The sequence below is a fragment of the Zingiber officinale genome, chromosome 1B (assembly GCF_018446385.1).
Source record: "Zingiber officinale cultivar Zhangliang chromosome 1B, Zo_v1.1, whole genome shotgun sequence".
Lineage (NCBI taxonomy): Eukaryota > Viridiplantae > Streptophyta > Magnoliopsida > Zingiberales > Zingiberaceae > Zingiber > Zingiber officinale.
Genome location: NC_055986.1, coordinates 55,324,950 through 55,337,264, shown reverse-complemented (window position 1 = coordinate 55,337,264; position 12,315 = coordinate 55,324,950). Strand labels below are relative to the sequence as shown.

The 12,315-nt window shown below is 37.2% G+C and overlaps 1 pseudogene; it reads right to left on the bottom strand.

Annotated features, from left to right (window-relative positions):
* Nucleotides 1-1,097: 1,097 nt before the first annotated feature.
* Nucleotides 1,098-12,051, bottom strand: LOC122038445 (annotated as a pseudogene).
* Between the last annotated feature and the right edge of the window lie 264 nt (nt 12,052-12,315).

The window sequence follows — 12,315 nt, the reverse complement described above, 5'->3', positions numbered from 1 at the left end:
GTTATCACTCCTTTCATTGGTCATAAGAATACCATTTGGTGGCTGACGGAGCTGAGGAGCAACAGATGCAGTTGACTGAACAAGCAAAGCAAACAATCAGCACTAGGCTTATAGCAAATAGATAATTTCTTACAACTGTTTCTTTCTGACCTTGCCCGATGGATTTCGTTCATCGCACGGCCACTGCCAGAGTTTATGCACTGCATTGGAACCAAGTGCTAGTAAACTGCATCCAGAAGAAAAACTGCATTGGAACCAAGTGCTTTGATTTTACCATCAGTTGAAGTTGAGAAGAAAAACTTCACAGATAGAAATAATGAAACACTAGAAATATATAATTCTGTTTCTGTCCAGTATACTGTTTCTATCCAGTTGAAGCATCCCACACCTATTCATCATGCAACGGAACCTGTTAAGAACATACAATTCTTCTTGTACAATCTTCTGACTGATCAACCACATGGTTTTACTCACTTTAATTGCCTTGTCATTGCCGCAAGTGATGATCGAGAGAGTCTTCTTGGGATAGGAAAAGGCAATGTCATTAACACTGCCTATATGAGCATCAATCTGCAGAACAAGATGCTATCATCATCATCATATATATGGTTGCCAAACACCATAACTATTAACTGACCTCCAAATGTTGTCGTAATTCTTCATTTAAATTAAAAGCATAGATCTGCACTAGATGCTTTGAAAATGCAACACCTATTAGTATCACAGAAGAATAACAAGAATTTTAGTTTGATGAACTTGATCAAAATAATCCAACTTTGTTTTTTTGCTTCGGCATACCAAGAATAGAACCTTAAGGACTCCACAAGCATCTGTTGATAGATTAGAACAAAAAATACTTTGTTCACTACAGCAAAGAACAAAAAATGATAAAATATAAATTAATAAAACATATAAATAAAGTCCAATTCGATCGAAAGCTTACCACATATACACAACTATGCAAGTGTCTGTGATTGGCTTCAATTCACAAAAGGGAATTATGTCATTGCAGTTAACATAGACTGTGCGCTCCATGCCAAACACAAAAGGGAATTATGATATCAAGTAACTGTGTCAATTAAAGAGCAAGTTGAATCTCAAGTAGATGTTGATGGTCCATTTGCTGCATGCTTACATTGAGAACTTGTTGCCTTTGCCTTGTCATCTCATTCCCACCCACGAGAAAGTAAGCAGTGTGCCTGAAAGCCAGCCTAAATAATAAAAATAATAATAGTATTCATATCATCAACAAAGGAAGACACAGTGTGGGTTGATATGTGCCTGAAAAAATTCATCATTTTGACTTTTGAATTAGGATCGATGCTCATGGTGCTATCGAGTGCTTGTTGCATGTGGTGCAACCACCTCTCAGCAGCTTGGTGTGTAACAGGGAATGGTGCATGTCGTCCGATCAGAGCTGGATGACCTGCAATAATGATTGATTCAAACGAAACCGTGTTGCAACAATTCAGCCAAAGGTTTCCCTTCATTACAGAAGCAAACTTAGAACTAGAATCTATAGAGAGAGATGGATGTATCAATTTCTTGTATATTTTTCAGATTTTTTCTTCTGTATCAGCTGAGTCCAGATACTAAATTGTTCTTATGATTTCCTTACCAAATGAATAAAACATGCCTTTTGTTGCATCAAACTCCATAATACTGGTCTAAATATAGCAGCATATCCACAAACTAAAATTAATTATTCATAATAAATTCAAATGCACGAACTCAGGTGTTTCAGTTATGTGACTATTTTTGATATAATCACATAACCGAAACACCAGAGATATGATCGGTATAACAATATCTCAGTATGCATCAAAGTAGGACACCAACCATTCTTGTACTTCCTAACCACCATTCTCCTAAAGGCTCAATGAACAAATCCTGAACACAAGGTGATTACAAAAGAGAATAGAGTATTTAAGAGGTCATATGAAATTACAATGATACGAATATCATCACAATAATCAATTTGTGTAAGATTCTGATCATATAAAACAAATATAAAATGATAAATTTGGAAGATGCTAAATGATTTTGCTACTTTAAAAGGCGAAACAAATAGTGCAAGTTTCAGAAAGAAGCTATCAGACATCAAAAGAACAAGTTCCCTTCACCTTTCCTCTAGGAATACAGATTAGGGCCTCCCATCCTCTGAATGAAGAACTCGTACTGGTTCCAAATCCCGTCCTCCTTCTTCGAATTCGAAAAGATAGATCAGAACCCCACTCTTCCTCATCAGCGAAAACCCTACCAACCATCTGTGTTAACAAAATCAGAGATGGTCATAATCAATCGAGCATCTACAACGGACGGAGAGGGCCGCGGAGGAAGAGGTAGGTAGATCAGCTCACCTGTTGTAGAAATTGGTTGAGAGATCGATGAAGGGCTGGATTCCGCCTAGGGTTTCGAAGAGGTTGGTCTCGTCGATGGCGAGGCGTCGCTCACTGCCACTTCGCTCGAGGACGAAGGTAGCGTATTATCTATAGCCTTGATAATTGTGGCGCCACCCATTTTGACTTAACCCACCTGCTAAACTATTGAAGATGAGGAAGAACTTCAGTAGTGACAATGGATAAAGAAAAAAAATTTCGGAATGTAAAGAAGGACTCCAACGATGACAGTGAATGTTGGACCGGAGATGGATGAAGGAAAAACTATCGGAATGCGAAGAAGGCCTCCTCTTCTCAACCAAATGGAGGAGTTGGAGGAGATGCGGTGTGGTTGGACGGAGAAGCAAGTTCGTCGTGTCTTGATCCTGATCGGGAGAGGATCTAGGAAGGGGGGAAGAGGGAGATGAGGTTGAGAGAGATGGTCGGAGGTTTAGGTTTAGGTTTAGGCTGAGAGAGATGGTCGGATGGTCGGATGGTCGGATGGTCGGAGGTTTAGGTTTAGGCTGAGAGAGATGTCTCGGTTTAGGTTATCGCGAGAGAGATGGTCGCACGGAGGAAGGGGCGGGATAAAGATTTAGGTTTGGAGGGAATTCACAGTGTGCAGATTTTGGCTTGTGGGGAAAATTAAAATATTTTATTTGGGTTCATTAACATCGGATTTTAAAAACCGATGTTAAAATCAGTGTCTATTAACGAAAAAAAAGGCGCTCATAGACATCGCCTAAAAAACCGATGTCTATGAGCTAAAATCTGCGCTCATAGACACCGGTTTTTAGAAAAACCGGTGTAAAATACTCAAAGACATCGGTTTTAGCCTAAAACCGTTGTTGTTCCACTGATGTCTATGAGCGATTTTGTTGTAGTGTGGACTAGAAAGGCTGTCACTGGGTATGCAATAAGTTATTCGGAGGGAGTGAATGATGTAGATATGATCTATCCCTTCCATATAACGGAAGTGATATCTGTGGGCCCCTTGATTAGTAGGACACAAGAATGCATGGTCATGCTTAAATGAGTCAATATGCGATATTGAGCTTATTTGATTTTGAGTGTGTCGTCTTCTTAGAGATCAAGAAACACAAAGATTGATAAGAGGATGTTATGGTCTATATCTCATTGATCAATCTAGATATCAAGAGTTTAAGGATTAAGTCATACAAGATGATAGCCACGAAAAGGTTAGGTCGGATCTCGACATTCTCATCACTTGGATAGCAATGATGCCTTATTAGATGCCACTCATTGTTTATATATCTAAAATAGTTTTAGAGACATTGTCAATGTTACGCGAACCTATTGGGTTACACACAAAGAACAAGTTGATTTAGAGATAGGTTCATATGATGGATCATTGGATTAAGTCTAATTCAAATTGGACTCATGGAGTTAGACTTAATTGGATCCAACTATTGGATTGAATCCAATTCAAATTAGACTCATTGAGTCAATTTGGATTAATGATTAATGAGTTTGACTCGTTGATTGATTTGATAAATTTGAATTAATGAAGAAGAGGATTATTGTTCGATATAGAATTAATTGATCATGCATGGGATAAAGACTAATCAATTTTGAATTGCTCATGTGTTGAATGCATTGGATGAAGACAAATATTAATGTCAATTAAGGTAATTGACATTAAGACAATTTCATGAATGAGTACAAAAGAGGTTTTGGATTCATTTTCATGATGAGAATTTTGTTCTTGCTCTTCTTCTTCCTCTCTTCCCTCTTATGGCCGAAACCTCCTAGTGTGGTTGCTAGCACAACCTTAGGTGTTTTTTCTTCTCCATTTCTTAAGTTCGTGAGACGGACGGAAGGCTTGTTCGTGTGGACACTAAAAGAGGCAAGAAGGTTTGATCGTGCTGAGATCTTAGCGGTCGGGAGTTCGTGTTCATGCACTAAAGGTATAACTCCCTTTAACAAATACTTAGTATATGGTTTTCTTTCGTATGGATCTTCTGGAAACAAACTTATTTTTCCACTCCGCTTTCTGCGTGTTTAGTGCTATAGCTCCTTACCTGTTCTACATGGCGCACTAGAACTAGTGGATCTTGCTGAAATTACTTGAGTCAAACATGAGCTAGTTAGACCAAAACCTAGTATTAAGTTCTTTAGGTTGGTTGTTTTTGGAAAGTTTTATGTTAGGCACGTGGCTACATTAATGATATACTTTGTGACTCACCAAAGCCAGGAAGCTTACCCTATAAACTCCTCGATGAACTCAAAGCTAATTTTGAAACAAGGGTTAAAGAATCTTTTACAATATTTAATCTAATTAATTAGCCAACTAACCAATTAAGTAATCAACTTAATTTGAATAATTAATCTTCATATAAATTCAAATATAATTAATCAATTTCAATTTAATCAAAATAATAATTAACTAATTCAAAATTAATCAGCAATCCAAAATTAATTATTCAAAATTAATTCAGGATAACTTAATTCTAATTTAATTAACTGAATAATTTATTTATTACTAATTAAATTTAACCCATAATTAACTTTAAACTTAACCAAATTAATATGAAAATAATTCTATATTAATTAATCAACTTATTTTAATAAATACTAAATTAATTATTCAGTTCAAAATCAATTCGAAATTACTAATTGTTGATTTGAAATTAATCGAAATAATAATTCAAATACAATCAAAAATTAATATGGAATTTAATTCAATTTGAAATTAATTTAATTAAATTTAATGTAATTAAATCTCAATTTAATTAAATATAACGTAAATAATTAAATTTGAAATTAATTTTCAACCTAATTAAATCTAACGAAATAATTCAATTCGAAATCAATTTAATTAATTTTAATTAAAAATTTATTTAATTAATCTTAATTCTTTATCAATTATTAACAAAATTTAAAAAGTTAAACTTGATATGAAACTTAATCAAATAAATCATCTCTCACACTTATCAAATTATTATGTTGGAAAATCTATAATGGGTGAGATGTAAAAAAAAGTAAATTGAAAATATTTTTTATCATATCCCGAGGATAAGGTTGTCCGACAAAAAAAATAAAATAACGGACAGTACTTCCCTTGTAGCAGTGACCAATGAAACATGTATATAATGTCACAAGACTACGCACAAGCTATCAACATCCCACATGACTGAACATACACAACCACACAGTTATATACACAGCTCACATGGTTGGAACAAAAAGAACATAACCACACAGCTATATAATAAATATCCCACACGGCTGAAACAAAACACAACAAAAAACATAAATAGAACATAAAAATAACACAACATAATAAACTGACAGCATGCTAGCATGACTTACATCATAATAAAACTCAAAAATGAATTAAAGTGACCACAAGGTTCAAAACTATAAACAAGACAACATAACTTGATACCAAGTCAAAATACAAAATACAAATAGCGTAGAATGAAATAGCAGTGGAAAACTAATCTCAGATATGACATAGGATTGGCAGTAGGATCCCACAACCAACTCTTCTATCATTTACCTGTTACCTGACAAAAGAAAAACCAGTACAAGGGGTGGTGAGTGTGGATCACTCAGCGGGTAATAAGAACAAGGTAGTGCATGGACAAAAATGTAAGGCGATCATAGATATACAGTCTCAAAAGAGAAATAAGGACATAGTCATATATGACATGATAAACACACGTACTAGTACCAATTTATCACACATGGTATAACGATAAGTAAATCACAAGGATCAGTAACAGACTTGCTTTTAACTCTTGGGCAATCTATATAACAATATATAAATGTATGATAAAACAATACTAGATCATCAAATGTGAGAGCAACACTCCATCACAATAATAAACCATATGTGGGAGCAATGCGCCACCACTAACAATCCATCGTATGTGGGAGCAATGCTCCACCACAAGCAATACAATATTTGTGGGAGCAACGCTCCACCACAAGTAATACAAGATATGTGGGAGCAACACTCCACCACAAGCAAATACAAATGACGAAGACATCTAGCTATCTAGCTAAGGACTACACGAGCACACTCTATCACAAATAACACATGGACAGTCCGAAATGTTAGTGTCCCTGTCTATGCGAGAACACTCTACCACATATAACTTGTGAGTAGATAGGATGTAGCTATCTAACTACAGGCTATGTGAGAACACTTTACCACATATAACCCGTGACAAGCCTGAAATGATAGTGCCCCTATCTGTGCGGGAGCACTCTACCACAGATAACTCGTGGGCAGAAAGGATGTAGCTATCTAGTTACGGGCTATGTGAGAACACTCTACCATAGATAAACTATGAGAAGCCTAAAATGTCAAGGTCTCTATTGTTGGTGCTGGAAATTCCGTTTTGTGTAAATCCCCTGTACAAAAATTTTGTACGAGCACAGAACCTTTCCTAGCAACCCCCATGCTCAATCAAACATGTGTTTGATCAATCAAGCAAGATCTTGATTGATCAAAGCGCACCTTGATCGAAGCACAAGATCGTTGTCCTCTTGTGTTGGTATTCAAATCGATATCCAAAATCGACACGAATAAAAAAAAACCAATTACGCATCGGAATTAAAGAACTAGTTGTACCTTTCTTCGTAGCTAAAGACCTCTTGATCTTCTGCCGTATTCCTCTCCTCTTCTTAGACGTCGTGTGGGCGACGATCTACCAAGACAACACCACCCTCTTTTCTTCTCTTCCAAAACCACCGGCCACAAAAGAGTCACTAGGATGGGGCACCTTCTAATCTTCTTCTTTCTCTTCTTCTTCCTCTTCTTTCTCTTCTTGCTTTTCTTGCTCTTCTTCCCTTTCTTCAAGCCGCCGCCCACAAGTGGATGGGAAGGGGCGCCGACCACCAAGTGAGAAGGGGTTGCCAGCCACCAAGGGAGAAAGGGGGGCGCTGGCCACCAAAGAGGAGGAGGGAATAAGGGTGCCGACCCTAAGCAAGGAGAAGGAGAGGGAAAGGGGGGAGGAGAATAGGTTTGTGCCGCCGACCCTAGGAAGAGGAGAGGGGGCGGCAACCACAAGGAGAGAAGGGATTATGGAGAATAAGAAAAGTAGGTTTTAGGGGCCACATCCTACTCCTTGTTATAGACTTATCGTTAGTTACAAGGAAAGAAAAATTAACAAAATTTTGTTTAGAAAAAATCTAAACAAACTTTGTTAAAACAAATCAAGTTAAGTTAAACTAAACCAAGTTAAGTTAAACCAAACCAAGTTAAACCAAACCTGATTATGGATGGGTGGATGCGAGGCTTTATATATAGAGGCTACAACAGGGACCTAGAGGAGGAATTGACTTTGACCTCCTGATGGACTTGAGCTTCCTGTGTTTTACCCGAACACCCAACTCAAGTTCATCAATAATAACTCATACCACTAAAGGGTCATTATTGAACTACCACATCAATCCCATATTACAATATGGGCTCCTACTTATCATGAGTGCGTTAACCTCCCTGTTTTTAAGATATCGTATGCCCGTTAATTAAATAAGTTATTGACAACTCATTTAATTAACATCTGACTCCAAGAGTAGTACCACTCAACTTAATTATTATGTCGGACTAAGTCCACTTGCAGGGTTTACATGATAATCCTTATGAGCTCCTCAAGGGGACATCATCAACCTAAATAAATAGGACACAGTTTCCCTTTACAATCAACAATACACCATATAAATGGTACTATCTCCCAACTTATCGGGTCTATTGATTTAATGAATAAATCTCACCCATTGATAAGTTAAAGAAATAAATACTAAGCATATGTGTTTGTTATTATCTCGAGATTAAGAGTACGCACATCCATAATAATATAGGTTTTGTTCTTTTATATAGTCAGTATAAATCGAACAACCTCAAATGGTCCTGCTCAATACACACATAGTGTATTAGTGTAATTATATAGTCAGGACAAACTAATACCAAATTACACTACAACCGTTCCAATGGTTTGTCACTATTCATCTTAGTTGTGAGCTACTATTTATAATTTATAAGGAACCGATAATCATGATCTTCTATGTGGCACCACACACCATGTTATCTACAATATAAATTAAATGGACAACTGCATCGACGTATATAGAAATATAAAATGCAGATGTTTGACCAAAGTGATTCTCATTTCAAAATATCTCAAAAACAGATGTTCATACAAAAAGCTAGGCTTATAGTATACATCTCAACAATCTCCCACTTATACTAAAAGACTATGCTGCCATATATGCTACCATACATCTTATTACCATCCCCTCAACATGCCCATCAAAAGCTCTCACCAGAAGGGCCTTAGTGAAAGGATCTGCCAGGTTATTCGCTTATGCAATCTTGGTGACAACAACTTCTCCTCACTTTACGATGTCTAGTATCAGGTGGTACTTGCGCTCAATGTGTTTACTTGCCTTATGGGCTTGTGGTTCTTTCGAGTTCGCTACTGCACCACTATTATCACAATAAATTGTGATAATTTTGGACAAATCCAGGAATCACATCTAAGTCCATCAAGAAGTTTCTGAGTCATACAGCTTCTTTGGCTGCCTTAGAGGCTACCACATACTCAGCTTCCATGGTAGAGTGTGAAACACATTTCTGCTTAACACTCCTCCATGCTATGGCTCCACCTCCCAAAGTAAACATATACCCCGAGGTTGATTTACTACTGTCCCTATTCGATTGGAAGTCGGAATCCGTGTAACCCATAGGGATCAAATCATCTGTTTGGTAAACTAGCATATAATCTCTAGTCATTCTCAGGTACTTTAATATATACTTTACGACAGTCTAATGTCCCAGTCCTAGGTTACTTTGATATCTGCTAACTATGCCCACGGCAAAACAGATATCCGGTCTCGTACATAGCATCGCATACATTAGGCTTCCTACAGTCGAAGCATAAGGAACTGCCTTCATCTCCTCTATCTCCTTTGATGTTTTAGGACATATTTCTTTAGATAAAGGTACTCCATACCAAAAAGGTAAAAAACCTTTCTTGGAGTTTTTCATGCTAAAACAAGCTAGGATAGTATCGATGTATGAAGCTTGGGATAAGCACAACATCATTTTCTTGCGATCCCTTATTACTTTGATCCCAAGAATATGCCCACATTCTCCCAAGTCCTTCATATTAAACTGCTTGAATAACCATACCCTTACGTCTGATAACACTTTGACAATGTTGCCAACAAGCAAAATGTCATCTACGTATAGTACAAGAAATACCACCACGTTTTTGTCACTTTTGTTGTATACACAAGACTCATCCGAACACTGAATGAATCCATAAGACTGAATCACTTCATCAAACCAGATGTTCCAAGATCTTGAATCTTGCTTCAATCCATAAATGGATCGATTGAGCTTACATACAAGATGCTCTTTACCCTTCGCAATGAATCCATTTGGTTGCTTCATATGAATGTTTTCTTCAAGACTTCTGTTAAGGAAATCTATCTTGACATCCATTTGCCAAACCACATAATCCATATGAGCAACAATAGATAAAAGAATCCAGATAGATTTAAGCATGACTATCAGCGAAAAGATTTCTTCATAATCGATTCCCTCTTTCTGAGTATACCCCTTCGCAACAAGCCTTACTTTAAAGGTTTTCACCTTCCCATCTGCCCCTCTTTTCCTTTTGTAGACTCATTTACATCCAATGACTTTTACACTATTTGGTGGTTCTACAAGCTCCCAGACTTGATTAGAATACATTGATTCTATTTCAAAGTTCATTGCACTTTGCCAACATGCTGCATCTTTATCTTGGAGTGCTTTATCATATGTCCAGAGATCAGGTTCATATTCACCAAGAATCAAGTCCGAAGACTCTCCAAAAAACCTGCATCTATCAGGTTGCCGAACAACTCTCCCACTACGACGAGGCACTACCTGTAATTGTGCATCATTTGTGACACGTGTTACAGTTTCTTTTGGTATCTCATCTTGTACCGTTGGTACTAAATTAGACGTGCCCTCTCTTATTTCCTCAAGAATAATTTTACTCATGGGCTTGTGGTGCATTACATAATTCTCTTCTAAAAATCAGACATTGGTGCTAATAATGACCTTCTGATCTTTGGGACTATAAAACAAACCACCTTTCGTTCCTTTTGGATAACCCACAAACAAGCGAACTTTTGTATATTATTCCAACTTATCAGCATCTCCCTTCAGCACATGTTCTAGACTACCCCAAATCTGAATGTGTCTTAGACTAGGCTTACGCATATTCCACAATTCATTGGGAGTAGAGGGTACTGACTTAGAAGGTACCAAGTTCAGAATGTACGCTGGCGTTTTCAAAGCATATCCCCAAAATGAATTTGGTAATTCTAAATAACTCATCATTGATCTAACTGTTGGTTGCTACTCGGAATAACGTTCTACTTCCCTTGTACAAAAATTTTGTACAAGCATAGAACTATCGTAGCTACCCATGTGCTCTCCTGAAGTTAAATTTGGATAGCAAACGATGCATAACATTATTAATCCAAATTGTCCTTCAGAAGTTAAATTTGGATTGGAAATGATATTTAACATTTTTACTCCAAGTTTAACGATGTGATTTTCCTAAGTTAAACCATATTACAGAAGTCAATCAAATATCTATTTCAAAGATCGACTTCCAAGTTAAACATGGTGTGGCACTAGGCCTTGGGTATGAGATCATCTACCACTTCCTTGACAAAGCCTTTCAAAGAAATCAGATATTTAACTTCTTACAGTAAACTAGGTTTAACTACAAATACCTTAATAAAAACACAATATTGAAACATGAAATCGGAAAATAAAATCGATAACAAAATGATAACCTAAAACCGATAACCTCTTGTGTTTGTTTTTTCAAGATTTATAAAAAAGATGAATGATAACCATGATTTTACTGTATTATTTTGATTCATATAAGAATGGTTTGATGTTGATTTCATAGGTTTAAATCATGGTTACATCATATTTTATGCATTGTATAGATTTTGGACTTAATTATAAATTATTTTATTTTCGTGTTATTTAATGCTAATATTTGATTCTTATTTTGTAGGCATCAAAGGATTTTGGATTTGGATCTATTTGAACCGAATTTGTGCTCGAATCGAAGTTTAAACGAGAATATCAAGCTGTAGAGCATTATGGACCGTTCATCAAATATTGGATAGATCTGAACCATCAAGTGAAGATCTGGTCAATCTGACCTAAGGGAGAGTAGATCCAAACCCTAGATCAAGATTAGCACCTTCAGATCGGATTTTAAGTGACTTTCCACCGTTGATCAAGATCCAAATCAATTTCAATCGTCCGTTCAGGTCTGGATCTGATTCAAAACAAAGAAGCTACAGTGTTTTCTCTTCATCGATTCCTCCGCACTATGCTTCGCGTCCCGCGGCGAGCTTCTTCCGGGATTCCAACCCCATCTCCACTTCAGATCCATTTTCTGGCCAACTTCATCGGCGACGATGCTCTCAGATACTTGCGACTAGCTTCCGGTGATCTGACCTCGCTCCAAGGCGTTCCTACGACGAGAATTGTGTCCGCGAACCTCTGCTCTATCGCGACTGATTTGGAGGCGTTCCTCCAATCGGTGGTTCCACTTCCATCAGTGAGCATTGGCGGCGTTCCTCCACTGCTACTAGACCATTCACGGCGACATTCCATCCATCTTCTTCTCCACATCAGATCTGAGGTTGCAGCTCACAGATTGTCAGATTTCTTGAGGTTGGCAGCTCCGATCTTCATCAGTTTCGCTTGGAGAGGTGTCCGGTGAATCTAGTAAAGGTTTAGTTGAGTTTAGCTACTGAGATTGTCTTCAACGATTGCTGAAGTGAGGTTTCACCGATGCTTCCTTGTGTGACGGCAAGGAGAAGTTGCCGTGAGAAGTGATTTGGTGTTGAGATGGTTTAGAGTTTAATTTTTGTATTC